Raw genomic sequence first — 25,824 nt, 5'->3', positions numbered from 1 at the left:
AAAAACCTGTTGTCAAGAGCTACCTCTTTGCTGATGTGCTAACTAAATTTTGGAGGTAAATTCGCAGCATGACTAATTTAGCCACCGCTGTCAGTAACCTTCAGACAACACTCAATAAAAAAAGAAAGAAAAATGAGAGTTACCTCTTTGGGTCCAAGAAACTAATGAAATTTGAGACTGAATCAAAGGTTATACGCAGGGCCCAAATGGCAATCAGACTAGCTGGTAAACAGAACAGTAAATAGCTATATTGATTAGAAAAGTGTTTAAAAATTTTTTTTTCAAAATTTAAAAATACAGTCATTTAACAACATATGCTTTAATTATTGTTATAATGGCTTATATTTATTGAGCAGTAATTACTTTTAGGGTACCATGCTAAGTACTTTACCTGTAATCCTTACAATAGGTACTATTATTATAGTCCTTTTATACATCAGGAACCTGAAACTTCAATAATTTGTTCAATAATTTCTCAAGAGTACACAGCCAATAAGCCATGGAAGTAGACTTTAAGCCAGATGTGTTCAGTGTCAAAGCCTATGCTCTTAACTAGTGCACAGTTTCACTACGTTTGTAATAGCAAAACACTGGAAACAACTTGAATTTAAACAATAGAAGGTTGGTTAAATTATGGTCTAGTTAATAATGTAATAATATAGAGTTATTTTTAAGGTCACATTTAAAAGACTAGGGACAAAGAAAATGTTAATGATATATTTCTAAGTGAAAGAAAACAGGCTACAAGCAGTATGTTTCACCTGATCTCAAGTTTTTAATAACCATTTATTTATGGGACTACATATATACACCAAGTGTCAGAGATGTGTGGGTGTTGTAATTATGGGTGTAGTTTTTTTTCTTCATTTTTGAAATTTTCTACATTTTCCAAACTTTTTTCAATTAACATGCATTACTTTTTTTTTTTTTTTTTTTTTTTTAGCGGTACACGGGCCTCTCACTGTTGCGGCCTCTCCCGTTGTGGAGCACAGGCTCCAGACGCGCAGGCTCAGCGGCCATAGCTCACGGGCCCAGCCGCTCCGCGGCATGTGGGATCTTCCCGGACCGGGGCACGAACCCGTGTCCCCCGCATCGGCAGGCGGACTCTCAACCACTGCGCCACCAGGGAAGCCCGCATTACTTTTTGTTTTGCTTTTTCTTTCTTTTTTTCTCTTTTCTGCACATGCATTATTTTAAGTATGTAAGACCCTTCAATGTTATTTAAAGTAGAAGAGAGAAATATAGGAAGAGGAATAATCAATCAATCATCAGTTTTGTGACAGGTAATGAAATTTGGTGGGGAGCAAGGGTGGCGAGAACTGAACATATGAATGTAGCTGTGACACAAATGAACATTCTTTCACAGGTGCAGCCACCAGTGCAGATATGTCTCATAATTTTCCATTAGGCAATATCATATTAACCACGGTCATGAGTAAGCACAATCATACCCTGATCATCTTCCTCCTTCTTGAATCGCTTTCCTCTCTTGGCTTCCGTGACACCCCACTCCTATTGGCCTTCCCTTTCTCAATCTCCTTTGCTAGTTTCTTCTCTTCTCCTCACCTCTCTTTACATTTCAGAGTCCCAGGCTTGACCTTGGGTCTCCTCTTCACCATCTACTCAGAGGAAAAAAAAAAAAAATTAAAATGCCTTCAGGACCCATGCCAGTAACAAGCGAGTGAAGCAAGTCCTTGATTTCGCTGCCATCTCTTCCCTCAGCCCAATACCAGTCACCCCGCACATCTGTCAATAGCATATCCACCAACTGCTCAAGTCAAAAAGTAGAAGCCATCTTTCATTGCTCCCTTTTCCTCATCTTTGCCCACATACATCCAATACATCAGCAAATCCTGTTGGTTCTATTTTCAAAATACATCTTGAATCCTTTCCTTTCCCCTTTCTGCCACCATCTTGCGTGGGCTATTTAAGTGTCATCCTAAGTGGTCTCTTTGCTTTTACTCTTGGCCACCATACATTCTTCATGCACAGCCAGTCGTACTAATAATCTCTGGATTTGGAACTGAAAACTCAGAAGATGTGGCTCTGGTCTTCTTTCATTTTTCCTAGTGAAAAGGTAAAATTTACCTAGTTTGACTGAATTATCATAATTCAGAATTAATTTAATAGTACCGCCCCCCCCCCCCAAAAAGCGAATTCACTTTGGTTTCTTAGCAGTCAAATATTTTGGAACCTAAGGATAAAAACAACAAAATTTATTTGCTCAGTTGTTCTGTTCACTTTATACTCTACCACCTTGGTTAACAATGGTAGAGGGAGAATTTAAAAAAAGGAAAATTATATTCTATTCTTAATTCTCATCCATCTGTAAAGAACAAAACAGAAGACTGACATAAATGTGTATTATAAATGTGGCTTACCGTACTTGTTTCCGCTTAAGTTCGTCTTACCTCATTTTTCCAGGACTTCAATTCAATAGTTTTTTTTTTTTTTTTTTTTTGCCATTTAAGCTTCTACGACTATGACTCATGGAACTAGAACTAGCTCAGTACTGCTTTGTGTTACTTTCTGTATGAGATTTTTCTCAACTGGTTAAAATGACATAAGTAAAATACATTTTTTTTTCTAAAGCTTAAAGACATAAACGTTAAACTAACAAGTTTCCGTTAAAAGAAATTGGATTTAGCAGAGAAATAAAGACTTTCTAATTTTACTTTACAACATAAAATAATTTTCCTCAGTTCTTTCTTCCATAGCTGTTGACCACAGAACTTTCAGTAATCTCATTTAGATCCTGGAAATTAAAGTATTGAATACATTTTCCTAAATGCTAATTTCTTACTACATTTTGCTTTAGAAGTAAACTATTTTGAAGTTGACCCTACTTCTGTCTTGCCTTTAACATGAAATCTAGCAACTGTCTGTTATTTTCTTTTTTTTTTTTCTTTTTTTTTTGCGGTACGCGGGCCTCTCACTGTCGCGGCCTCTCCCGTTGCGGAGCACAGGCTCCGGACGCGCAGGCTCAGCGACCATGGCTCACGGGCCCAGCCGCTCCGCGGCATGTGGGATCTTCCCAGACTGAGGCGCGAACCCGTGTCCCCTGCATCGGCAGGCAGACTCTCAACCACTGCGCCACCAGGGAAGCCCTGTTATTTTCTTTTTACACAGAACTCTGGATTGTTTTCCCTTCTGATTTAGAAGACTGTTGCTTTTGGAATAGAAATACATCATGCAGATTGTCCAGATTTAGGGACATTCTAGGTTGCTTCCAATAATCTGAGTGACACTAAAATTTTTATACGTTATTTTCATTTAACATTAAACATATATATATGTCATCAAAGGAGTATTGAAATCAAATAAATATTAGTTCAGTGGTTGTAAACCTAGGCCCTACATTGTAATTACTTGGGAAGCTGTAAAAAATATTGATGCCTGGGTCCTACTCAGGATTCTGATTTCATTGGTCTGGGAATTGGGATTTATAAAACGTTCCAGGTGATTCTAGAGAATGGCTAATGCTAGGACCCACAGAATTAGGCAATTATGGTTTCAAGATGTCACTTTCTATATTTGAGGCTAACAGCATGTGTGAAAAAGGTGGCACTATATTTTCCTTTTTTAAGGTCAGAATTCCAAAATGGGTTTCAACTGGGCTAAAATCAAGGCATTGGCAGCGTTGCATTCCTTCTGGGGACTGCAGGTGAAAATCTGTTTTGTTACCTTTTCCAGCTTCCAGTGGTTGCCTGAATTCCTTGGCCTGTGGCTTCCTCCTTTATCTTCAAAACCATCAGTGTAGCATCTGCAAATCTCTCGCTGACTCTATGCTTCTGCCTCTCTCTTTCACTTATAGGGACCCTTGTTATTACATTGGGCTGACCTATTTAATGCAGGATAATCTCCCATCTCAAGATCTTTAATCATCTGTAAAGTTCTTTTTCCATGTGAATTAATATATTCACATGGTTCCAGGGATTAGGATGTGAACATTTTTATGGGAGATTCTGTTGTCTACCACAAGCCCCATAGTCTGTAATTGTTTTCCTCTTCATTTTACACACTCTTCCTGATGATCTTTCTCATCTTGGTGGAAGATGTCACATTTCTATCTCCAACTCCAGGTGCAACTATTCACTGGACCTCACCCCTGTGTGGTCCCACAGGGCCAGGAACCAATGCTGTTTCTCACGTTTAGGTCTTGACACACTTTGCTGTCTTGGTTTGAACACCTTTTTCTCCTTTTCCCAAGTCACACTATATTCTTTGTCCTTCTAGACTCAAGGCGTTCCCTTCTCCAGGAATTTTTTTTAAAAATTGAGATATAATTGATATATAACATCATGTAAGTTTAAGGCGTACATGTTGATTTGATAATTTATATATTGCAATGTGATTACCACTGTGGTGTTATCTAACACCTCTATCACATCACATAATTATTATTTCTCTTTTGTGGTGGGAACAATTAAGATCTAGTCTCTTAGCAATTTTGAAGTTCATAATACAGCATTGTTGACTATAATCACTATGCCGTGCATTAGATCTCTAGGACTTATTTTTCTACTAGTTGTCTGTACCCTCAGACAACATCTCCCCAATTCTCCCACCCCCCAGCCTCTGGTAATCACCATTCTACTCTGTTTTTTTTTTTTTTTTTGGGCTTCTCACTCTTGTGGCCTCTCCCGCTGTGGAGCACAGGCTCTGGGCGCGCAGGCTCAGGGGCCATGGCTCACGGGCCCAGCCGCTCCGCAGCATGTGGGATCCTCCCGGACCGGGGCACGAACCCGTGTCCCCTGCAGGCAGGCAGACTCTCAACCACTGCGCCACCAGGGAAGCCCTCTACTCTGTTTTTATGAGTTTTGCTTTTTTTTTAGATTCCACATATAAGTGATATCTTATTGTCTTTCTCTTATTGATTTATTTCACTTAGCATAATCCCCTTATAGTCCATCCATATTACCACACATGGCAGGATTTCCTTCTTTCTCCTGTCTGAGTAGTATTCCATTGTCTATATATGTACCACATCTTCTTTATCCATTCATCCATTGATCAACACGTAGGTTGTTTCCATATCTTGGCCATTGTGAGTAATGTTGCCACATGGGAATACAGATATATTTTTGATATCCTGTTTTCATTTCCTTTGGATACATACTCAGAAGTAGAATTGCTGGATCATATGGTAGGTCTATTTTTAATTTTTTGAGGAACCTCTCCATACTGTTTTCCATAGTGGTTGAACGAATTTACATTCCCACCAACAGTGTACAAGGGTTCCCTTTTCTCCACACCGTTGCAACACTTGTTATCATGGGGTCATGCCTAATTGTCTTCTTGACGATAACCATTTTAACAAGTGGGAGGTGATAGCTCAATGTGGTTTCGATTTGCATTTTCCTGATGATTGACAGCTAAATAATATTTATAAACTTCTGAGCCCCTCACTAAAGATAGTGCAATATCTACCTATGGGGAGATAAGACATTTTTATTTTATTTTCAGTTTCTCAACATTTTGAGGAAAAGGCCTAAAACTAAGCACCCTCCTACAATGAATATGTTAATCATCTCATTATTCCACAAAATTGTGCACCTTTATAAATGCAAATTATTGTAAAGTAATATAAACACTGCATTCCACCAATACTATAAAATGGATGATTCCACCCAAATATGTATCGGGGTTGGGTAGCTGCTAGTGATTTTCTTAAGAGGCTAATGAAATCCTATCACTTTACAGTTTGAGATCTTCTGAATGCAGCAAGTTGCCTTCAGGGTAGAATCCAATCCTTAGCCTGGTTTATCGTGGTCCCCTCTGCCTCTGTAATTTCATTTTTAGTCAACTTCCCACTAACTATCTGCCTGCTGTCCCACACTCATCATTTTCATGTAACAATTATAACTTAGGCATGGGGTCTTGCCTAAATTATGCTAACATAATTTTCATTCATAATAAAGCCAGGAATGGAGCATAATCTATTCATTTTCCCTTCTGCAGCCTACTGTGTAAGCACAGGTTCAACTCCATTTCCCCCTTTGTGCAGGATAATAAAAACTATAATGACTTTTTAAAACAATCACAATACTATTTAACTTCATGGGATGAGAGTTTCCTACACCTCCTCATATTTAAAGAGTATCTGTAAAGAGGGTGTGATCCAAATGGGGGTGGTAGGATGTGCTTTTCAATATATGTATTAACAGAACAACCTTTTTTACTGTTCCATAGCTCTATCCAGAAGAAAAGTCTAATTATTTAAGAGTGACAATTGGATTAAATTGTCCTCTAAGGTTAAAATGTCCGACCAGACTGGAGACTTTTCTTTTTCCTTTTTTTTTTTTTTAAATTGAAGTATAGTTGATTTACAATATTGTGTTAGTTTCAGGTGTACAGCAATGTGATTCAGTTATATATATATATATATATGTATACTTTATTTTCCACTATAGGTTATTGCAAGATATTGAATATATTTCCCTGTGTTTTATAGGAACTTGTTTATTTTATATAGAGTAGTGTGTATCTGTTAATCGCATACCCCTAATTTATCCCTCCCTTCCCCTTCGGTAACTGTAAGTTTGTTTTCTATGTCTGTGAGTCTGTTTCTGCTTCGTAATAAGTTCATTTGTATTGTTTTTTAGATTCCACATATAAGTGATATCATATAATATTTGTCTTTCTCTGTCTGACTTACTTTACTCAGTATGGTAATCTCTTGGTTATCCATGTTGCTGCAAATTGCAATATTTCATTCTTTTTTATGGCTGGGTAATATTCTATTGTATATATATATATCACATCATCTTTTTTTTCCTCATAAATTTATTTATTTATTTTTGGCTGCTTTGGGTCTTCCTTGCTGCGCGTGGGCTTTCTCTAGTTGCGGTGACCGGGGCTACTCATTGCGGTGGCTTCTCTTGTTGTGAAGCATGAGCTCTAGGTGCATGGGCTTCAGTAGTTGTGGCACGTGGGCTCAGTAGTTATGGCTCATGGGCTCTAGAGTGCAGGCTCAGTAGTTGTGGCACGTGGGCTTAGTAGTTGTGGCACATGTGCTTGGTTGCATGTGGGATCTTCCCAGACCAGGGCTTGAACCCGTGTCCCCTACATTGGCAGGTGGATTCTTAACCACTGTACCACCAGGGAAGTCCCCTAGGATACATTCTTAAGAGTGGAAGAGCAGTATAGTGGTAAACTGCTTCTTAGTGATGTTATATGTTTGCTGTAAATATTAATGAGTGCACATTTCTCCTTTGCCAACACTGAATACTATAAATATTTGCAATGAGAGAGGTAAACCATGTTATCTCAATACTATTTTAATTTACATTTCTTTGATTATTAGTAGAATTGAACACTTTATTCCTGTATTTTTAGTATAGGTAGATTACCCATAGTGGCTGTAACATTTCTCAGCAGAGAAAATAATTTGGAGTGTCTGTAAGGAAATGGGTGCTTTCTTTAATCAAATTAAACGTAAGTTTTCTCAATTAGCAACAAATAGAAAATCTCCCTGGAAAATTTCTTGTGAACTTTATAACCCAAAATGTGATGACACAAAATCCCCTTTTCCTTTGTGCATCTCTAGGATGTACCACTGTTACCACCTTCTTTAATATACAGGCCCAATTATGGGGACTCTAAATTATAGCATAGCTATGACGAGGCTGGATCAACAAAAGTAATATGGTTAGGGAGAGTAATCCAAAGCTAAATAATCTGTTTTACCTGATATTTTATTTTATTTTTTAAATATTTATTTATTTAGGCATGAGGTCTTCATTGCTGCATGCAGGATCTTTCGTTGTGGCGAGCGGGCTTCTCTCTAGTTGTGGATCCAGAGCACACGGGCTCTGCAGTTGCGGCACATGGGCCTAGTTGCCCCGCGGCATGTGGGAATCTCAGTTCCCTGACCAGGGGTCAAACCTGCGTCCCCTGCGTTGGAAAGCGGATTCTTAACCACCGGACCACCAGGGAAGTGCCATACCTGATATTTTAGTTTTCTACCTATTGCTGTATAACAAACAATCCCAAAATCCAGTGGCTTAAATCAACAAGTATTTATGACCTCTTACAATTTCTATGTGGGTTAACTGGACCCAACAGTGCAATTCTATACCATGTGGCAGGGCTGCAGTCTTCTGAAGGCTCAACCCAGCTGGAATATCCATGATCGCTCACTCTTGTAGCGGGCAGTTGGTGCTGCTTGTCGGCTTGGAACTCAGCTGGGGCTGTTGATTGAAGGCCTTGATTGTTCTCCACACGGCTTCTCCATGTGGCTTGGGTTCCAAGAAGGAATACTCTAAGCATGCTTCTACATGACAGAAGTCACCTTTCTCCTTTTGGAGTACTAGCAAGCAATTCAAAGTTCAAACCTCAGAGGATAAGGGCTGGAAAAAGTAATTTCCTCTCCCATCTGCTTGAAGTCAATCTCCTGGTGGTCTCATTTCCTATTTGAACCAACATTTGTAATCTTGGTGACTGAAATGGCAACCTACCACTTTCGGGGGAGACACTGGCCTCTCAGAGACCTCACCTAGACAAGCAATTCAGAGTTGAGCTGACGATGCCAACAGTCATTCTAGGGATATGCACTTATATAGATTGCAAACGGGTGGGGTGGGGTGGGATGGTGGTACATTTCATTGCAGTCTCATGACAATTACTATCTTACTATTGTAAGAGAACACTGCAAATGGGCTACGTATTTACACACTACTTAAGAACGAAATAGATATGGGAAAACAAAACAAAAAATCAACCAATCTAGTATATGTCCATGTCAACTATGCTAAATACTTCATTAATATTTTATGTCTTAAAACATGTGTCTTGGCTAGCATACCTACTGATAGTAGAGTTGCCCTTTTCAAAGTCTTTATCCCTCGTGTGACATACACAAGGGAAACAAGAATTTAAAAATGCCCCAAACAGGACTTCCCTGGTGGTCCAGTGAGTAAGACTCCATGTAATGCAGGGGGCCTGGGTTTGATCCCTGGTCGGGAAACTAGATCCCGCATGCATATCGCAACTAAGAGTTTGCATGATGCAACTAAAGATCCCGTGTGCCGCAACTAAGACCCAGTGAAGCCAAAATAAATAAATATTTTAAAATGACCCAAACGTAATTAACTTCATGTGGATCATTTTGAACTTCTAGATATTGAACAATCGTGTGAACTTTCAATCTTAAACATTTGAATTTCCAACTATAAGGGTGGGCAATGTCTTTTCCTCTTAAATTGCAATTGTTCCCAGAGTCTTGCCCAATAAAAGTGTCATTAGTAAAGATTACTCACATTCGAAGTTTTACTTAACATTAGTAAGATTTAGTGAATAGTAAAAGCAATGTTTGCCTTTCTTGTGAGGAGGGTGCTGCAAGCCAAGGCCATGAATTTCCATTCCAGCCTATGATATAAGCTACGCTGAATAAGAATTTGAAGAATTCTCCAAATTCTCTAGGTGCAGAGCAAATCATGTAGATGGTACCTTTTTCCTAAATTATCATTTAATCTACACCCTAGCAAAATGCCAATAGTTACAATTGGGTGGATTGGGTGTATTTTCTGGTAGAAACAAAGAAAAATTCCATCCTATCTTTGTTATCAAAATTTTCTTTTCTTTGCATATAGGTAAAGGCTTGCAGATCAATAATCATTTTGATTTCACCATGAAATTACATTCTCTTTGCTTGAGTTCCTTTGAGTTATGCACAAGGCTTCCTGTTCTGAATCCACTCTTTTCTTTTCCTCTCTATTATGATGTCAATGTATGCTGAAGGCAAGTAAAATTATGAAAACCTTTAGTCCTTAATTCTGTCAAGGTGGTGATGTCAGAGAGAGATATAAATTAGATGATGATGAAAAATTTAAGTCTGGATTTATAAAAGGTAATTTTTTCCCCCATTCCTTCCTTTTCCATTTTAAAACAAAATTTTTTTCATCTTTATTCTCCAAATTTAGGTGTACTTCCCCCTCAGAATTCCAATACATTTTTTTCTTTCTGTTAATGAAGACTTGTGATGATCTGTTTTCCCTTTCATCTTAGAACATTTTGCTTTTATGTTTCTTTATGTGATGTATACAATTCATGTAACTGTTTTAGTTGGTGTTTCTGTTGATCTTAGACATGAGGAAGGTCCAAGTGACACAGTTGATGTCAGGGTATCCAGAAAGCTTGAATTCATCTGTAAACTCTTCAGCACTCATAGGTCGGTTAGTGCCCTGCTGGTTTTGGAGACCCTGGATGGGGGGTGTGGGGGACAGCTGCGGCTCACCCTGGGGACACAGACACTGGTGGCAGCCATATTCGGGAACACTCTACTGCCCTTTTCCTTTTTTTCTTCTCTTTTGTGTAGCAGTTGAGTGTATGATACAGGGATACAAGTACGGCAGTCCTATAAAATCATATGCTGGGGCTTCCCTGGTGGCGCAGTGGTTGAGAGTCCGCCTGCCGATGGAGGGGACGCGGGTTCGTGCCCCGGTCTGGGAAGATCCCACATGCCGCGGAGCGGCTGGGCCCGTGAGCCATGGCCGCTGAGCCTGCGCGTCCGGAGCCTGTGCTCCGCAATGGGAGAGGCCACAACAATGAGAGGCCCGCGTACCGCAAAAAAAAAAAAAAAAAAAAAAAAAAAAAAAAAAAAAAAAATCATATGCTGATAGTTCATATGAAGTCTTTTGACTAGAAAACTCCCATAATAGTACTAAAATGTAAACAAATTTTAACAAATGGTAAAACTGCTCTCCATATTATTATTAATTTATTTTTTATTTTTGCCCACGCCGCATGGCTTTTGGGATCTTAGTTCCCCAACCAGGAATTTAACCCGGGCCCCCGGCAGTGAAAGCGCTGAGTCCTAACCACTGAAACGTCAGGGAATTCCCAGCTTTCCATATTAAGGTAGCCTTTTATACCAGGATCTTCCTCTCTCTAACTGGCAATAGTTGTATAGACTCAAGCAAGGGTTTTCAGGCCAGAAAAATTAAAGCAAGTAACTTTAGAGTTTTAACTCAATCCAAATAATATGTATTGAGTACCTACAATGTTCAAAGTATTGTGCCGTGAAGGAGCTTAATAGCTGATGAACAGTTTACCTGAAGCACTCCATGGCTGTATTCTTTACACCTAAACAATAATCCACAGCTATTGTGTTTTAACTGTGACTTGGCTAGAAGTGAAGTTTCCTTCTGCAGTGAACCTCTGATTTCTGGCAACTGTTTTCCTATAACTAGGGGCAAAGTAAAGCAGGAGGGTGGATAACTCTGAAAAATTGTAAAAAACAGTTGGATTATTGTCTTACATCTCCTTTTGTTTCATCAGTAGAACAGCATTAACGGTGAGTTGGCAAATCCATAACAGACATAAACCTTAGCCCTAGGTCATTTAGACTGAATAACTGTGACCACGCTGTGTTTAGGGCATTTCACTATCATCTGCTTCTTCTCAATGGAGGACATTTATTTATTAACAAATACTCCACCAGCACTTATATGCCGGATATATTAACATACTCAAGGTTAGACTATTTGCCCAAATCTGAAGCAGCAAAATGCTATGAGAGGCCTTTCATTGTTTAATGCCTCCCTTCCTCCCTCCAGATGTGTTCACAATGAAGTGAAAGTTGTCTCTCTCCTCCTGGCACACCCACTTCTCCTTATTCCCGACTTCTTCGTTTAATGATTTAAAATATAAACCTGACGTGTTTAAATTTTCAGGAATGGCAAGACGTTGATACTGCCTCTTACCCTGGCAATGCACAAGTCACCATTTCAGATCTGGAGAAAAATGTCTGCCTCATCTTTGTAATATTAAACCCACTTACAGAAAACAAATCTTCAACATTTGCAACCATGAGATGTGGTACAGCTGAATTCATTTTAGTATTTTTAAAAAGGTGTAAGCTTTTAAAACTTTTCTGAAGACGCTCCTGTGCTTCTTGTCTTTTCTCATGCCACACCCCTCCTCCCAAATTTCCATGTGCTAGTTAAAATCCAGTTCATTTTCCAAGCCCATCTCAAATAACCCTTTCTTTAGAAAACTATTTCCTCCCTAAAACCAATATAATTTTTCTTGACTCTCCCACAGTACTTCCTAACTTTGACCCCACTTTTGCTTGACTTTTAAGTGCGAGTATTTTAAATATTATATATGTTTTAAGGCCTTACGGCTTCAAAGAGTACCATAAGGGTGAAAAGCCACTTTCCTCTATAATATTTGTTTGTTTTTCACTAATGCGTCAGGAAGAATACTGTTAACGGGTGGTGGTGGGGTAACAGGACACAGATTATGATGATCTGTGCTGGTTTCAATCCTAATATAATTGATCTCTTAAACTAATCTGAGAATGAGGCGAGCCTAACTTTCACATTGGAAAATCCCGAGAGGAAAAACACCCCTCCAAGATCTACAGGCAAAATGCACTCCGCCTCCACGCTGCTTGGAGCAGCTGTCTCAGGAGTCTTCCCTTCCTCAGAACGTGGGAGAGGTTTGGTCGGGCGGCAGCTGCAAGGAATTTTCCCCGTTCCTCGTCCACACGATCTCCCCGCCCCACACTCCGCTTCGAAAGGAAGGTGGCAGCTGTCAGGGAATCCCAGTGGAAATCTCTTTCCGAGTCTTCGCCGAGCGCGGCGGGCGGGCGGCAGCTGAAAGCTGTCAGGGGTGGGGACTCTTTGCTCCTTTAGACAAGGACAGCAGCCCCGCTGGCTCCGGAGCTGCCACCTCTGTAGCTCGTGGCGGTCCCTCAGGTGTCCTTCTCCGAGTCCAAGAAGACACCTTGGCAACGTGGGGCGGGTTCCTTCCGCGCCAGGAGGCCCTACGGTAACTTAACAGAAGGAGCGTCAGAATCACCGCCTCGGCACTCGCCAAAGCACCTTCTCAGGTCGGGGAGTGGGAGGCCGGGGAAGAGTCGGCTGCTGAAAATAAAGGTCTTTTCTGGCCGGGCCGGGGATACACCTGGTGCTACCTGCGTAGCGCGCCAGCCCTCACTCGCTATCCTACCAGCAAGCCCGCGCCCGGCGCCTCCGCCCTCTCCGGCCCCCGGGGCCGCCCGCGCGTACCCACGCCGCCGCGTGGTCGCCTCCGCCTTCGCGCCCGCCCGGCTGCTCGCGCTCGCGCACGCGCACGCCGCACCCGGCCGCCCTCGGCGCTGTCATGGCGGCGGGGAGCAGCTTAACTGGGCACGCGGACAGCCGCGCGAGAAGTGGAGGGGCAAGCTGTGGCAGTAGCATCCTCACCGCCCGCAGCAGCCTCAGCCGCGGCGTCCGTAGTGCCGGCAGCGGCTGATTTTGCAAAGGCTGAGCGCAGGGGTGGGGTGGGGTGGGGCGGGCCAGGAAGCCATGGAGTTCTGTGCAGCCGCGGACTCCCGGGGAGCGGACTAGGGAAACTTGGAGGCTGCGATCGGGTGCATTGACCTCTCTCTCCTCCCTCCTCTCTTCGTCGTAGCCGCCGGGACTCCCCTCCCTTCTGGCCACTACACACACCACCCCTCCTCTGCCCGTCGAACCTCAGGTGCCCGAGAGGTGCTCCACTCCTCCCCCTGGGCCGAGCGTTGAGAATCATCACCGCCCCCTTCCCCCGCCCTTTCCTGCCCTGGATCTCAGCCGCCACCTCCGTCTCGCGGCTGCCTGGCGGGGGGCAAGGACGAGTCCGGAGTGTCTGGGTGAGGAGGAACTTTCTCCCTCTAGGGTAGCTTGGGGACCCCTGCTTTCCTCCGACCCCCCCCCCCCCCCCGCCGCCCTTTCCCAGCGACAGTTTCCTTTTCCGTGCACCTGTGAGGAGAGATTGCCCTGCGCCTGGAACCTGCGAGAGTGTGGGGGAGGAGTGAACCTGTTCTCGGGCCTCTGGAACCAGCCTTCGCTCAGAACCCCGCGCCTGGCTGGTAGCGGGGTCCTTTGAGGAACTTATTTGACGGACACTACTCCCTTCTCTCCCCGCAAAACCCTAAAACAAAACCTAGCCTATTTAACATTGATTTAATCTTCCAATAGGGTTTGGCGTTGTTGTCAGCCTCGGGGAGAGAGATTGGACAAATATTCCCCAAGAGGAGGAAGGCGACGCCAAGGACTTTCCACATCAACTGCTTTTGGGGTTTCTCCACAACTTGGAAGAGTGACCCTTTCCGTTTTGCTTTGCGTCTGTGTGCTTATTACTAGCGCAGCGACTGCTGTCCCAGAGTGACTCCGAGTGGTCCTTTATCGTGAACTCGCAATGGCCAGTGAAGACAGTATTGCCCCTTCCCCGCCACCAACAGGTGATGACGGGGGAGGTGGAGGGAAAGGAGAAGAAACCCCTGCCGAAGGGGGTGCCTTGTCTCTGAAACCAGGGCTCCCTATCAGGGGCATCAGAATGAAATTTGCCGTGTTGACGGGGTTGGTTGAAGTTGGAGAAGTATCCAATAGGGATATTGTAGAAACTGTCTTTAACCTGGTAAGTAGATCTCTATTTTACGAGCGTATCTTCTCAGTGGGTTGGGGAACAAGACGTTAGCGCTGGAGCCATGTGCTCTACTCAGGCTGATGATAGAAACAAAATTCTGCTGACCTAAATGAAACAATTTCTTGTATTTTTCAGTTTAAGGGGAATTATGTAAACTTAGATGCTCCAGGTTTTGAGAAAGTGAACAGATCACTTTGGTCCTAAGGAAATAATTGTTGCTATGGAAGTATTATGGAGGATTCCAGTGGAGTAGTTTTATTCTATAAATTTTTTTCCCCCTTGGGATGTATATCTAAGTGTGCATTTCGGATATTTTAAGTAAGTTCTTTTGGACTTGAGAAATAATGTCCTACCTACTCTTTCGAGTCTGCCTAAGTTATGTTTTGCCATAAATTTTGAACAGAAAATTCTTGTTCACAGGGCTGATGAAAGATTAATTTGCTGCAAAGTTAGCATTTATATTTAATCTTGACTAGTTTTATTTTTAGACATAATTAACAAAAGTCAAATTTTGGAAAGAATTTAGGGTTACATCTTGTGAATATTGAATGGCAATTTAAAAAGAGAATTGCAGCAGATATAGTATAATCTTTATTTCATTTGTGAATTCATGTCTATCAGCAAAGCATATTTGGTCATTGGAAGTTGCTGGTTATACTACTATGAGCTATGAATGTTATTTTTAAAATGTGGATATGCGATACTTCCCTTTTTCTCTAGTCTTAGAAATGGTTATCATTTCTAATGGGGACTTTTTAGATTTCTTTATTCTAATTTCTGTTGCCCATCAATGTAAAATATAAAAAGTAAATTTGACCTTTAGATATTTCCTCTTCTTCCACCTATTCACCTGTGTTAGAAGATAATAGATGGGAACAAATATGAATGTGCAATAGTTGAATAACTGTTTATTACCTTTCCCCTTTGCCTGTATTTTTTCAAGGTTAGGCTTGTTTTATTCAGGGCAGTTAATTATTTCCTTCACTAGAGCTTTACTAATGGACTGGTCACCTGTGGTACAACTTCTAGAATGAGAAAGTAGCTTGATGAAATTCACTTACCTATGGAATAAGAAAATTTTGAACAATTGGGTATTTCTCTACCAGTTTGTTGTGTTGGGAGTTTATATACAAATACTGACACACACGTACACATTTTTAAAAAATTATGTATATTATGGAAATGTTCAGGTGTACACAAAAATAGAACAGTTTAATGAACTCTGGTGTCTATCATTCTGTTTCAACAGTTGTCAACATTTTGGGGATTTTGCGTCTATGTGGACTTTCAAAGTTTGTGAATCTGAAGGAGATAAATGGCAAATCTATGTATCCCTTTGTCTCCAAATAGACTTGAAAACTTTCCTTCTCAGTTTTTTTCTTTTTCTTTTTCTAAACCTCATGTATCTTGGATGTTAAGGAGAAATGTGTGGTAGTGATATAGTCCATCATTAGTTGTTTGTGTGTGAAACAACATTCCTCTGGCAGAAGGATTCCAACTCCTCTGTTCTTTAGAATGTCTTCTGTGGAGGTGGATGACCGAACATGAGTCACTTGCATTTTATCATTAAGGAAAATCCAAATTCTGTAGTAATAGTTCGTTCATATGCTGCCTAGAACTGTATGCCTGGTAGAGATTTTAAGGTGACTGGTTAAGTCTTTCATAGCTACATGTTTGCAGGTCAGTAGGTGTCTGGGTAGAAGGAGAGGGAAAATCTGTTCAATTACACTTCCTCTTCACCATCGTTCTCCTCTCCTGTAGGGCAGAGAAAGTTGCTGAGAGGATTAGATTAGTTCTTTTCCTTCCCTTCTCCCTTACAAAACTTTTCATGCTCCTACAGATATCCTTCCCTTCTCCCTTACAAAACTTTTCATGCTCCTACAGGGCCTTGGCCAGTCTTTTGAATCTTGGGAACTGAGAATATCGGGAATGTGGTAAACTAGTCCATTTCAGGGTTAGTACTGCTGCACTTAAGTATTTTCTAATCGATAGTTATCAGCCTTAGTCTCAATTCTACTCAAAGAAAGAAGTTACATTAACTAATAATGTGTGATTTAAAAAAAGTCACTACAGTTTACTATGTGCTAGGCAATGGGCCAGGTGCTTTACATATGTTTTTAAATTCTTCCCTCATTAAGTGTTTAATACATAGAGCTCATTATATAGTTAAGGAAACTGAGAGCCTGAAAGGTGAAGCAGATTGGTGATTCTTAGAATGACAACCCTTCTAGGAATACATCTGTCTCTTGAGTTGATGTAGAGTTGTTTGCTTCCCTAAGCAGATATTTATAGCTTAGGCATAGCTTTCCCCAGTGTAAGGACAGCAAAATCATTGGTCCTGCTAAATATGAATTGCTGAAACCTTGTTCAGTTTTCATATCTTCTTATTGACCATTCAAATAGCTTTCAAAAAAAAGTAAAAAAAAAAATTTTTTTCAGGTTATTCAGTTTTTTCACTCAGAATGTAGATGCAGAAAGTTGATTATTAAGTTTTTTTACAGTCAGTATATTGGATTAAAATGTCTAAAATTGTGAAAAATAGGATACAGACAAAAGAATGTGTGACATGTATAAGTAATGAAGTATTATAAACCCTTTGAAACTTCATTTAACTTAAAGAACCAGCATATTACCAGTATCACTGAATCCTCATGCATGCTCCTCCTTTATCCTTTCTTCATTGGATTTTTCATTAGTAAGTTTATTATATTTTATATTATACTATATATATGTATTTATTAATATATATATGCAGCTATCATAACTTTTTCCTACTTTTCAGGCATTTTATTAAAATAGTTTGTATGCTACCGATTCTCTCGTATTGGTTACATATTAGTTACTTTAAACCATAAAGTTTGTACTGTTAAAATTAAACAACCTCCCCTCCCTGAGAGCTGTCCAAGTAGTAAGAGGTTAAGTAGAGCCATGTAACTTCAGAAGTCTTTCTTTACAAAGTGCTGCCTCCAACTTTGCTAATGTAGCTTGACCTTACACAGTTATAAATTTCCTTTTTTTCAAAGATTTATTTATTATTTTATTATTTTATTTTTGGCTGCGTTAGGGCTTAGTTAATGCGCGCGGGATCTTCCCTGAGGCATGTGGGATCTTTTGCTCTGGCATGCGGGCTCTTCGTTGTGGTGCGCAGGCCTCTCTCTAGCTGTGTTGTGTGGGTTTTCTGTTCTCTAGTTGTGGCGTGCAGACTCCAGGGTGCATGGGCTCTGCAATTGTGGCGCACGGGTTCCAGAGCACGTGAGATCTGTAGCTTGCGGCACACGGGCTCTAGTTGAGGGGCACGAGCTCAGTAGTTGTGACAGGCAGGCTTAGTTGCCCCATGGCATGTGGGATCTTAGTTCGCTGACCAGGGATCGAACCCCCGTCCCCTGCATTGTAAGGCGGATTCTTTACCATTGGACTACCAGGGAAGTCCCTGTTATAAGTTTCTTTGGAATTTACCACCCTTCTTGTAATTTCTTTTGCAAATCTGTTTTATAGGTAAGTTTTGATTAATAGTACACCTGTGTATTCAAGTGTTTAAAACCTCTGGTCAACTTTTACATTTTTCTTGTTGCAATTTAAAACCATTTTTATTTTGTCTCCACCTGTATGCTAAAGTAATTTGTCAAACTTTTGGACCCAAATAATTATATTGGCATGTTTTCAGGAACTCACTGCTGAGTTTAAGGCTTCCACCAGGTATTTGTAGGTGTTCCATGCTATTTAATTCAAGAATAGTGTTTCCCGTGGGCTGGTGACAGATACATGTTTTCATGAAATTTTTTTCTTCAAAAAGTAACTGTACCATTTTAATTAAACTGTTAAAGCTTAGGGAGTTCCCTGGCAGTCTGGTGGTTAGGACTAGGCTCTTTCATTGCCATGGCCGGGGTTCAAACCCTGGTCAGGGAATTAAGATCCTACAAGCTGCACAGTGTGGCCAAAAAAAAAAGAGTTAAAGATTAGAAGATGGAATATAATTTTTCATTACTCATTACGTGGCATTGATACAGGTTCTGCAAGATATTAATGGTGCAAACTCTTAACACCTATAGAAGCTGAGCAGGTCATACAGAGGTTCTGTTGGTATTGACTGTGCAGAGACTATACTTGTGGGGCATCTGCTGTTCCATTTTAGCTGATTGTTGTCCTGCAGTAACATGAGCCCAGTGATGTGTGAACCTTTTGATTTTTTGGGAAGAACTGGAAATCTAGATTTAAAAAAAATAACATTTAAAATGTCAAATTAAAATATTAAAAAATACTGTGTGGGACATAAAATTGCAGGCAGTTTCTTTTCAGGCTTTTATATGAACATTTATTAGACAGGTAATCATTCATCATGTTTCTATTTTGATGTGTGTATCTAGAATTATTTCCTCCTTAATATCTGACATCATAATTTAAAGGTTAAGAGTAATCTATTCTAGAAACATGCTTGTTCGTGGGCTTCTCCTCCATATCAGTTTGTATTGATACTTCATGTTATAATAGAAAACTCAAACTGGTTTAAACACAATAAAAAGGATTTATAGGCTCATTTATCAGGAAGTCCAAAGGTAGGGCATGATTTACAGTAACAATAATATTAAAGACCAGTTTCTTTCTGTTGCTGTTTTCCTTTCTGTAATGTCAGCTTTAGTCCATTGCTGTTTCCCTCATGGTAATAGGACTGCTGCCACTGGTACTTGGGGCCATATGTATTCTTGTTTAGAACCCTTGGGAGAGAGAGCCTCTCTGTCCTAACATTCTAAACAAGAGTCCTGATTGGACTGCTGAAGCAATGATTGTGGCCATTGAAATGTGCTGATTGGCTTAAGCAAACCAGGGCCAACTGCTGTACCTAAAAATGGGGTCAATTTCCTCTAAAGTACTTGGGCTGTATGGGGAGAGATGGATACACAAAGATCTGGGTAAGAAATTCACAGAGTGAATGGATGCTGGATAGGCAACCAGTGATGTCCACTACTGTCCTTTTCAAATGCATAATAATACAATAGTAATGTTAAAGATATTTGTGAAAGAGAAAAAAAATCACTCTCTTAACTCCCTGTCGTGATCTTGAGCAAGTTTTTTAAAAAATTCTTTTATTTATTTAAAAAAAAATTTATTTATTTTATTATTTATTTGGCTGCATCAGGTCTTAGTTGCGGTATGTTCGTTGCAGCATGTGGGATCTTTCGTTGTGGTGTGTGGGCTCTTCGTTGAGACGCGTAGGCTTCTCTCTAGTTGTGGCGTGCGGGCAGTAGTTGCGGTGCGCGGGGCACTCTAGTTGTGGCTCGTGGGCTCTAGAGCACGCAGGCTTAGTTGCCCTGTGGCATGTGGGATCTTATTTCCCCAACCAGGGTTAGAACCTGCGTCCCCTGCGTTGGAAGGTGGATTCTTAACCACTGGACCACCAGGGAAGTCTTTGAACAAGTTTTTTTTAACTTCTTTGTGCCTTGGTTTCCCCAGCTCTACAATGGGGAAACTATATTTTAGAAAGGATTAAGTGAGTAAATACTTGTAAAGCACTTAAAATAATGTGTGGCACCTTAAGTGCAATTATAACTATTTGCTATTATTGCAGTATTTGCAATTTTAGATAGTTACAGTCATCATATTCCAACCTTATAATTTTTTTGTTTCTATATAGTCATTATTAGCCTATTGGCTCTGCAATATACTACTTCATTCTTATTTTGGGGTTTATTTAATAGCCGTTGTCACTTTTAGAGGTGACTTGATTTTCAGCATCTTTATTGAGGTGTAATTTACATACCATAAAAGTCACTTGTTTTAAGTATATAATTCAGTGACTTTTAGTAAGTTTCCAGAGTTGTGCAAGCATTACCACAATCTAATTTTAGAACATTTACATCCTGTGTTCAAGACATTTTATAGTTTTAGCTCTTACATTTAGGCCTATGATCTATTTTTTTTTTTTTTTTTTTGTGGTACGCGGGCCTCTCACTGTTGTGGCCTCTCCCGTTGCGGAGCATAGGCTCCGGACATGCAGGCTCAGTGGCCATGGCTCATGGGCCCAGCTGCTCCATGGCATGTGGGATCTTCCCGCACCAGGGCACGAACCCGCGTCGCCTGCATCGGCAGGCGGACTGTCAACCACTGCGCCACCAGGGAAGCCCTCGCTTACTATTTTGAAGGTACTATTCTGTTTTCCTCTAGTCTCTTTTGTTGTTGTTAAAATTGTCACGGTTATCATTCTGATTTAACTTTACAGATAATCTGTCTCTGTTGTTGCTTTAAAATTTTTTCTTTGACTTTGGGGTTCTTTAGTTTCACCATAACTTGTCTAGGGGTGGCTGTGCTTCCTGAATCTGAAGATTCATGTTTTTCATTAGTTCTGGAGAATTCTCATGACTAATGCCTTTTCTTTATTTTATCTACTTGCATTTTGGAACTCGTAATACATGACATGTTGGTTATTTTTTTTCTTTCTATCATTCATGTCTCTTTTTTTTTTAAAGATTTTTTTAATGGGGACCTATTTTTTTTTAAGTCTTTATTGAATTTGTTACAATATTGCTTCTGTTATATGTTTTGGTTTTTTGGCCACAGGGCATATGGGATCTTAGCTCCCCAATCAGGGATTGAACCCACACCCCCTGCATTGGGACTGCCAGGGAAATCCCTCCTTCATGTCTCTTAATCTTTCATATTTTCAATCTTTCCTGCGGCTAATATCTTTTCTTCTAGTTTATTGTTCATTTCTTTATCTCCATCTTTCCTTCTTCTTCCCTCCCTCCCTCCCTCCCTTCCTTCCTCAGCCAAAGACTAGTAATTTGTAATTTCCCTGTGCCAGTGGATGGATTTTTTTGCGGGGGTGGCGGGACAGGTTGTGGGGAGGATCTGCTTTTTTACCTTTTGAGAGTCCCATGTTTATATGGAGATTTCATTCCTTGAGTGAGCACCACACTGTATTTTGTGTTTCTACATAGGCATTAAAATTTAAGTCTCTAGCTTACTAGCTTCCCCTTCTGAACCCCTTCAGCAATGGTAATAGCAGTTCAAATACTTATTGTTTTCCTGTTTCTTCTTCATTTTGATCTCTTGGGATTGCCTTTTCTTTCTTGCAAGTTCAGCTCTGCACTGAAAAGTATTTTTTGTTATATTTAATATTTGTAGGTATTTGTGAAGTGATAGTTTTTAGGTTATCTTAGTCTACTCACTGTCTTGCTGGAACTATAAGGTATAACTATAAGGTATAACAAAGCAATTGGTATATAATAGCCAATGAATAAATTATAGTACCAATTTAGGCTACATTAGGCCACGGTTTTACCTATCTGGCAATAATTTGGAAGATTATTACCTTAGATAAGTCCAGATAATGGAGTTCTATTGTAGATCAATGAAGAAATTGTAGGTAAAGAAGATTTGTCATTTTTCATCTTCTTCAAATTCTTACCTTTATATGCAGGCAGATGAGCAGTTTTTATGTTAGAAAGCAACCCTATGTTTCCAAAACCAAACATAGATTCTTGGGAAATTTTGTATATGGATGTAGTGTTTTAAATTTTGGTATTTATATGAGTTTTCTGAGATTTTAGAATTACAGAATGTTGTGGGATGGTGAAAGGAATTCAGTTTTTTTCTTCCAACCCCTACCCACTTAAAACAAACAACTTAGAACAATACACTACCATTCTTTGAATCTTAATTCTTTGTAAGTTCTTAATCATTTAGCTGGAATGCTAATAACCTGCATAGAAATCTCATTTGTATTAACAGGGAACTTTATAATTTTACTATTTTTAATATTTTCATCTGCCCAGGGATGAACTTTTGAAATAAAATAGCAGTAAGCAAGGCAAATGATGACCATTTGTTTGTTTGTTATTATTTTTTAATGAGGTATAGTTGATTTATAATATTATGTAAGTTTCAGGTGTACAACATAGTGATTCACAATTTTTAAAGGTCATACTACGTTTAAAGTTGTAAAATATTGGCTGTATTCCCTGTGTTGTGCAGTATATCCTTATAGCTTATTTTATACCTAATAGTTTGTACCTCTTAATCTTTTACCCCTATATTGCCCCTCTTCCCTTCCCTCTCTCCACTGGTAACCACTAGTTCTCTATATCTGTGAGTCTGCTTCTTTTTTTGTTATATTCACTTGTTTGTTGTTTTTGTTTTTGGCTGCATCGGGTCTTAGTTGCAGCACGTGGGATCTTCATTGAGGCATGCTGGATCTTTCATTGTAGTGCGCAGGCTTTCGTTGCAGTGTGCAGGCTCTTCGTTGCAGGGCAAGGGCTTCTCTAGTTGCGGTACAGGCTTCTCTCTCTAGTTGTGGTGTGCCGGCTCAGTAGTTGTGGCGCATGGGTTCTCTAGTTGTGGTGCATGGGCTCAGGAGTTGTGGCTTACAGGCTTAGTTGCCCCTTAACATGTGGGATCTTAGTTCCCTGACCAGGGATCGAACCCACATCCCCTGCATTGGAAGGTGGATTCTTAACCCCTGGACCACCAGGGAAGTCCCCTGTTGTATTTTTTAGTTTCCACATATAAGTGATATCATACAATATTTGTCTTTCTTTAATGTTTTTCACTAAGCATATTACCCTCTGAGTCCATCCATGTTGTTGCAAATGGCAAAATTTCATTATTTTTTATGGTGGAGTAGTATTCCATTGTGTGTGTGTGTGTGTGTGTGTATCACATCTTCTTTATCCATTTATCTATCAATGGACACTTAGGTTGCTTCCATATCTTGGCTATTGTAAATAATGCTGCCATGAATATTGCGCTTCATATATCTTTTCAGATTAGTGTTTTCGTTTTCTTTGCATATATACCCAGGAGTAGAATTGCTGGATCGTATGTTGTTTCTATTTTTAGCTTTTTGAGAAACCTCCATACTGTTTTCCACTGTGGCTGCACCAATTTGCATTCCCACCAGCAGTGTATAGAGTTCCCTTATCTCCACATCCTCACCAGCATTTGTTATTTGTGGACCCATTTGTTAATCTCTTAGGAGCTACACTTAAATTGACAAGATGGCTTTTGACGTAAAAATTTTTGGAGCCATTTCTATTTGTTGGGACTATTTTGCTGATTTATTTAACTTAACTGTTTGAAATAAAGAAAATTCCTCGGTTTAGTCAAGTTCAAAATTCAGCATATCATATAGTTCAGATATTTTTCTAGTTTATATTATTAGACATTGACTTTTATTTTGTGGTGCTAAATATGCTGTGCATGAACAGTTATATGGAATTATGCAAGTGGTGCTCCAGAAGGAAAGATTGAAATTAATGCTTTGTCCTGTGATCCATATATAATAGGGATGAAACTGGATCTAAATCAGGCTGTGTGACTGAGTCTGTTGATTACATGTAGGCAACATAAGTGTTTTTTACAAGTCTTATCTCATTTAATCTACACAACTCTTTGAGGTAGTACTTTATTAAACTTGTTTTATAATAAGGAAGTAGGATTGGAGAGGTTAAAGATGCTCAAGTCCCATAGTTAGTAAGATGGGATTTGGACCCAGGTTGTTTGAGCCTGAATCCTGTACACTGTATTATACTGTGTGACTATTAATTTAAGGTGGGTGCTCATATTAGAATTGTAGAAAATGGCCACTTAACTAAATTTCTCAAGAATTGTATTTATTGAAAAACTAGTTCATGATAATTAGAAACATAGTAAACAATGATAAGCTTTGAGAAAATGAATTATCTTAAAATTTTATCATTGATTTAACAGTGCATACTTTGATATTTTTATATCAGTTTCCCTGTGTTTCAAATGGTACGTGGTTACTCGTATATGTTTAAGATATCCACCAATCAATTATCTTCTATTCTGATAATCAGGGAAAAAATGAAATGACCAACTCTTTAATATTTAGGGACTAATCATACATCTTATTTGTGATTGATAAATATTATTCTTAATCTGTATTACTTGTGGTTTGTTCTTGGTTTTGTTATATAGTACCTTAGCCTGAGGGCAGAAGTATGGAAGAAAAGAAAAATTAAATTAGTAATTTTCTACTTGTCATTATAGTATCTCTTGAAAAGATTTGGAAAAAGTTTAACATTAAATCAAATAGTTAAAATGAAAAATTTTGGCGTATGTTTGGGAGTTTCATTTATTCTAAATTCTCATTGATATGGAATGGAATTTTTTTCTTTTTTTAACTGGTACTTTTTTGGTTAATTTTTATTGGAGTACGGTTGCTTTACAATGTTTTGTTAGTTTCTATTGTACAGCAAAGTGAATCAGCTGTAGGTATACATATATCCCCTCTTTTTTGGACTTCCTTCCCATTTAGGTCACCACAGAGCATTGAGTAGAGTTCCCTGAGCTGTACAGAGGTTCTCATTAGTTATCTATTTTATACATGGTATCAATAGTGTGTGTATGTCAATCCCAATCTCCCAGTTCATCCCACCCACCCCCCTTCTCCCCCATGGTGTCCATACATTTGTTCTCTACGTCTGTGTCTCTATTTCTGCTTTGCAAATAAGATCATCTATACCATTTTTCTAGATTCCACATGTATGCGTTAATATATTTGTTTTTCTCTTTCTGGCTTATTTCACTCTGTATGACAGTCTCTAGGTCCATCTGTGTCTCTACAGGTGACCCAATTTTGATCCCTTTTATGGCTGAATAATATTCCATTGTATATATGTACCACATCTTCTTTATCCATTCATCTGTTGATGGACATATAGGTTGCTTCTGTGTCCTGGCTATTGTAAATAGTGCTGCAATGAACATTAGGGTACATGTGTTTTTTGAATTAAGGTTTTCTCTGGTTATATGCCCTTTAGTGGGATTGCTGGGTCATGTAGTAGTTCAGGTTTTAGTTTTTTAAGGAATGAAATGGAATGTTGACTTCACTTGTGAAATTTTTGAATACTGAGAGGATGTCCTAATTAATTATAATTGATACTTAAATTTGAAATGACAATTTTAATGGATCCTTTTTTTTTGTTGATCATTGTTGCCTCTGGATATTTATCTTCTGAATCACATGGGGATACTTTTCCATCTTCCTTCTTCTCTACCTTGCTCACACAAGACCCAGATTTCCTTTTTGACACTGAGACTACTGCTTAAGACTCTTCCCACTTCATAGAAAACCAGTGTTTTCTTACTCTCTTCTGAACCTAATTGGGGTCTTCTAGAGCTCTGCTCTGGCTGCTATACGTGATGCTGAAATGGGAAAGAAAAAAATGACTACTTCCATTATCTAAATTTTCCCCACAGAATCTATGAGATAATAGCTAGTATTTATTGAGTGTTTTTGTGACCTACTAAGTAGTACTTCTTTGTCCTTATTCTACTCTGGTTTAGACCATTCTGGATGCAGGGGCCCCTTTACTCTTGTTTTTCTCTCTGCCTAGAATGATCTCCTCTCAGTCATCTAATAATATATATCAATAAACAATATACTATAATATAAATATAAATTATAATTTT

The sequence above is a fragment of the Grampus griseus genome, assembly GCF_964374135.1.
Source record: "Grampus griseus genome assembly, chromosome: 4".
NCBI lineage: Eukaryota > Metazoa > Chordata > Mammalia > Artiodactyla > Delphinidae > Grampus > Grampus griseus.
The sequence above is the reverse complement of the archived record's forward strand: the minus strand, read 5'-3'. Positions refer to the sequence as shown.